A 6,215-nucleotide genomic window follows, 5' to 3' on the forward strand; every position below is an offset into this window, starting at 1 on the left:
CCTCGTTTTTTGAATGAGAAGCTCTTTTTGTTTGGTGAGACTGTCAAGCTGATTCAGGTTTCGGCGCAAGTTGAGGACACGAACCCGATCGGTGTAGTTCATGGTCCGCCCTTGGCTCGGCACGGGGAATCCTTCCGAGCTTTTCCTGTTGGTAAGAAAAGCAGGTCTCAACCTAAAGGAACGCCGCCTTGAGACCGACAGGGAGAGCTATAAATTATTTAAATCAATACATCGAGGGATGCCTCAAGCTAAGATGTAGGTCCAGGAGATCACGGGCCCCTTTCCGCTTCTCCTTTATGCAGCTTCTCAGCTTGGGTGAAGTCCCAGAACTTAGCCCAGCTTTTAAGAAGCATCGTTTCCAAATCTTGCTTTGGAACTTTCTCTTTTTAAAATAAAATAAAATAAAATAAAATACCCCATTAGGCATATTTATTTTACTGATTTTGTTTAAGTCAATTGAATGGTTCAGAATAAAGATATATGGCTAATCCTTGACTTACGACCCAAATTTGCCCCAAAATTTCCGTTGTTAAGCGGGACAGTTGTTAAGTGAGTTTTGTCCCGTTTTACGACCTTTCTTGCCAGCGTTGTTAAGTTGAATCGCTGGAGTTGTTAAGTTAGTGACACGGACCTGTTAAGTGAATCTGCCTTCCCCCATTGACCTTGGGACACAGCAAAGGTCATAAGTATGAAGCAGTAGCCAAGCATCTGAATTTTGATCACGGTCACAAGTCACTTTTTTCAGTGCCGTTGTAACTCTGAATGGTCACTGAACAAACTGTCGTAATTCGAGGATGACCTACACAGACTCACTTGCTAATCTCTGTAGCCTCTTCGGCTCCTTCCAAAGAATCTTCTTCGGCTGGGGGGGCTTCCAACTCATCTTCTTCAAGCCCTAGAGGGAAAGGAGAGGTTTTTCTTCTGTTAAAAGGCCTTGACAAAACCTTCCAAGACCAGAAGTTCAGGGACGCGATGTTCTAAAAAGTCACTGCCCCATGAAAACTGGCAGAGAAAAAAGGGGGTATTGTGTCAAAAAAATAAATAAAAATAGACACAGGGACAATTTCCCAGTATGTGACCTGGGTGATCTGCTAGCCAAGCATTAACTAGGTTTGACCCCATTTTGCTTTTCTAAGATTGGTGAAGACTGCTAGTCTCTCCATCCTGGAAAGACACCGATACAGATTAGCTTTGCACACTAAAAATACAAAATAAACAAGTAGACAAATAATAAAAAAGATAAATAAACCTTTCCAACCTTCCACCTCTTCCTCAAGTTCTTCCAACGTATTTGTTTCTTCTTCCTTGTTTTCCTCTACGATGGGATATAAATCAGGAAACAGGTCCTCTTCCAAAGCGCTAAGGCTCTCCATCTTGCTAAACTGGGGGAGCCCTCCTCTTCTCAAAAGGCATTTGGCTGCAAAATAATATTAATATTAAGAATAATATTTCACAGAAAATGGGAAAGGGTTCCTTCCTGATCAGCGATAAGCCCTATTAGTCTATCTTTTACTCTTTTAAGAGTCGGGAATAAAATCTCCCAATTCATCTGCTTGAACCAAGATTCTGCAAGGGCTGGAATCACCCTAACGTTTACTTTCTTGTGGAAGACTAAAGAACTCTTACGAATTCCAGAGGGGTTTAGCAGAGAGGTTTATTGCGCAGGTTCAGAAGCATAATGGAGACAGGCAATTCTGAACAAGGAGGGCGGGATTAGTCTTCAGTTTTTAATACTATCCTTCTTTTAGGAACAAAGGACTACACATGGTAATACACTGTAATACATTAGGATCGTTTCTCACGGGCATACAATGGTAGGTTTTGCTACATACAAAGTATCCATGTGCAATGCGCATTTGGTTAGTCACATATTACTGACACAGAACTTTCCCAGTGAATTTTCCCAGTGATTATGCATTACATTATTATTCTAGCAATTATGCAGACAAATCATTATTTATTTATTTATTTATTTATTAATTGCATTTATATCCCGCCCTTCTCCTTACGGACTCAGGGCGGCTGACAATTGAATAAAATACATTGTATATATGTATAATAGGGATTAATTTTAAATTAATTTTGTTTTATAAATTTATACAGGTTAATTTTCATTAATTTTGGGGAAATTTTAGGGAGTCCGGTCAGGGCGTAGCTGGAACAACCACGTCTTGAGGGCGCGGCGGAAGGAAGGGAGATCAGGGATCACCCTGATCTCTGGGGGCAGTTCGTTCCAGAGGGGCAGTTCGTTCCAGCAATTGTTCATTTTACTACATTAACTTGACAATGACAATAAAGGTTGTCCTGTCTTATCTAAACAAGCCCCTTCTAGGCTTAATGCAGGGGCTAGCACTCACCTAATAGTCAAGTTACTATATTAGCAATTTACATTTGCCCAACTGGCTAACTCAGACCCACTTTTTTGGGGGGTGTGCGTGTGCGTCTTATTGCACATTGGATTCATTTATAAAACCCTAAGTAAATTCAGTAACCAGGTTGTGCAAACTCAGCCAGGTTCTGTTTTATGCCTCTTTTTTTTTAGCCAGGTAGATTCTCAAGGCATCATCCGTTCAACGTCAGGGACGTCCTTGCCAACCCAAGGGCTTCTACACATAAGGAATAATACTAATTACGGGGCCAATGCAAGCTTTGGGGGGTTCGGGACCCCGCTCCCGTCCGCTTACGGTATCAACTCGCGAAGTCTCCGAGCAAACTCGCCCCGCAACTTTCTTTTTTCTTTTCTTTTTTAAACCACCAGCCGTCCGTTTGGGAAAGCTCCCAAGGCAACGGAGACAACCCACTGGAAAGACAAGCGGGGGGGGGAGCGGACTCCAGCTTTCTCGGAAAGGAGGAGAGTCAGTTGAAGTTTGCAGAGCAGAAAGCGTTGGCTCGCGCAGTTTGGGCATCCCGGGGGAGGGGATGGGTTTTGGCTCCCCCCCCTCTTCCAGAGATGAATGGTACATTCCAAGCGGTTGGCGTTTTGTCGCTCGGGGGAGGCGCACGAGAAGCGGCGGCAGCTCCGATCTGCCGGCTGGGTAACTCTTAAAGGAGCCTCGTCTCTTTTTTTTTTTTTTTTGCGAGCTCTGTCCAAATCCTGCAAGCGAAGCAAAATTGCGGTGGGAAACAAACGGAATCCACCGATGTTAAAACTTCCACCCAGCACCAAGCCTCGACGGCGCTGATACCCCCCCACCACCAATGTCCACCCTATTGTATGGGTAGTCCTCGACTTATGACCACAAATTGACACACACACACCCAGCTTTTCTGTTGCTAAGCAAGGCAGCTGCGAAGTGAGTTTTGCCCCATTCTTACCACCGTCCTTGCCACAGTTCTTAAGTGAATCACGGTGGTTAAGGGTTGCAAAGTGAACTGGGCTTCCCCACTGGTAGAATAGAGCAGAGCTGGAAGGGACCTTGGAGGTCTTCTAGTCTGGCCCCCTGCATTTCCTCCAGTGCCAAAAGTTGAGTAGCTTAGCTGCGGGGAAACTGGCAGAAGACTCGCAGCAAGGCTAAAATAAGATTATTTAACTTTTAGGCTAAAATAAGCTATAGCCGAGGAGTCCTGGCCGTCAAAGTTACACTTCCTGATGGTTGTGGCTAACAATATTCTGTCAGGTCTGCCACGTTCAGCTTGGCACCTCGCTGGCATCCTGCCATCCAGGACTGGGGAGGGAGCAGTAGAAATTTTGGACCCAATAAGTCAACGGCCACCAGTATTGCATAGATGTTTTGGACCTCCACTCCCATCAGCATCAGCCAGTGACAAAGGAGTATGGGAGTGGTAGTCCAAAGCCAATAGAAGGCACCGGTTTTCTTTCATTTTCTCTCGCGTCGCGTTAGCACAAAGTGACTCCTTAGTTCTCACTAATTCTAGGCCTTCAGAGCTTTGACTGACAGCAACGGGATCTGAATTTTGCTCAAGCTGGAATGTTTCAAGGAGAATGAAATCTGTACAGTATGGCAGGAATAAGGAAATAACCTGGTCACCAGTCATTTTTCTCAACAGTATGAAGACATTTTTTAATTAGTCTGCCAAGCGGTTGGCAAGGAACTGCCTGCCAATTACCCAAAATAAAAAAAAAATAAAAAAAATGCCAGATTCAAAACATTCAGATACATTTTTATTTAGAGGACTCCAGTTGCTCTAATTCTCTAAGCTGTTCCTTTTGGCTCCCTCTACTCCCCTTTTTTTATTTTTAGAGTTGGCAGCTCCTCTAAAAATTAATTCTTGTGTTTCATTTGAATGACAGCTCTTTTGTGCTGGTTTTAAGTTGGATTTCACACTCTCTATACCTCCGCCCACACAAGCACGGGGCAAAAACAATTTCCCTGCCGTTCTACTGAACTGAATAAGTTATTTCCTTCCTTTCCTATTGGATCAGTTCTGAAAGACCACCTGCTCCAGGTAAACAAAGGCCTTCTTCAAACGCAACCATCATTTTATTTACCTTCTAAGATGTTATTACATTCATGGTATATGAAGGTAATAATGTAATGTTATTACATTGATGCTACATTAATACAGTAATGCTAATATTGTTGAGATTTATAGTATTATAATCACTGCTTGCAATTTTCACTTCCTACCAGAAGAAACTATTCGTGTTTTAAATGCTTTTAACGAAAAGACAATACACTGGTTCGGCCTTGCCATTTTTAAGAAGGGAATTTGATTCAATTCACCCTCAAATGAAAGATCTTTTGCACTGTGTAATAGTAACATTTTCCTAAACGCACGATGAGATTCTCAAAAGGCAAGGTGTCCTTGGTGAATGCTCCTGGACCTACGCAGCTGACCTGGCATTCAGTTTTATTTTACTTTTCTTGTGCTGTGTTCCTTGTGCTTACCAGCCCCGTTCACACATTTTGCAACCAGCTGTGGAAAGAAGGGGTGGGGGAGGCTTGGAAGAGAAAACAGACTTGGGGAAATGTGGGGAAAAAAGGGTACGCAACTTTCAATAAATAAATAAATAAATGGGGAACTCTGCAAAAGCCTAGAGATCTCTTGCTAGAAGTATCACGGTTTTTTCCAGGAGTGCCGAGAGCAAAGCAGCTATTAAAAGGATTACTGGGAGGTGGGTGAGTGGTGGGAATAATTGAAATAATTGGAACGTCATAAAGGATGGCTTTCTGCTTTGTGGAGGAGGAGGTAAGCATTGCATAAAAGAAATGTTATGTAAAGGCCTAGCTGGGAAAAGAGCAAGGACGCCACTTACAAGCTTCTAAGCAGTGCTAGGAGAGACCCAACCCTGAGATCTATGGCTGGGTAAATGATTGAGTAAACCACTGCTGGCTGGAACTGCATAAGACACAAAGCCACAAACCATGGTTTAAAACCGACAATGTGCCAATGGTATGGTGAAATCTGATTTCCCACATTAGCCACCATTGACTGGGTTTGCTCAATGTGCTACACCAGACTGTGCTTTGTTTGCTTTCGGCTTAAGTTAGGTGGGCTCAGCCAATTCTGGTTTATATGATAACCACGACTCATCAAACTGGCTTGATCCACACAAGGCCAAAACAAATCACGTCCTGGTGGAGAGAAAGGGGGGAAACATTGATACAAGGGTGGGTCATCTACAAATGATATCTTTTCTCCCCCCCTCCCACGCTGGGTCTTTCACAATATATTTTAAATCTGGGATCTGTGAGTGGGAATTTGTAGATCACTTTGTATCACCTTAGTAGAATTGCCTGAAAAGGTGTTAATCAAGCTTTATTGTTGTTTTATTTTAAGGACCTGCTCTGCTCCTCTCTCTTTCATTTCAGGTCTCAAGTTTTAACAAGGAATGTCATGACCGCAGGCCTGTTCTTATTAAGGGCAAAAGAGGTTAATCTTCTGTTGAAGACAACTCACACTGGAGGAACAAAAAAATACTAGTTAGATCTTTATTACGCCCCCTTCTTTTCTGCCAGGGATAGAAATTTTTAGCTTATTTGACTAGTTATCACCTTGGAAACACTGAAAGGAAGAGAAAACATATATCTGTAAACAGTGGTACCATATACAGCTATATACAGTACCATCACAAACTCAGAAGACTGTGGTCTGCTTTTTATTCCTTTTAATTCTAGTATTCTAGTAAGAAAGGTCGTAAAATGGGACCAAACTCACTTATCAACTGTCTTGCTTAGCAACATACCTGCATTACAAAGCAGAGGGCTAAAACTGTGCTTACAATTAACAAAAAATACACACACTAAGCTATA

The sequence above is a fragment of the Protobothrops mucrosquamatus genome, unplaced genomic scaffold, assembly GCF_001527695.2.
Source record: "Protobothrops mucrosquamatus isolate PMUCROS unplaced genomic scaffold, P.Mucros_1.0 scaffold957, whole genome shotgun sequence".
Taxonomy (NCBI): domain Eukaryota; kingdom Metazoa; phylum Chordata; class Lepidosauria; order Squamata; family Viperidae; genus Protobothrops; species Protobothrops mucrosquamatus.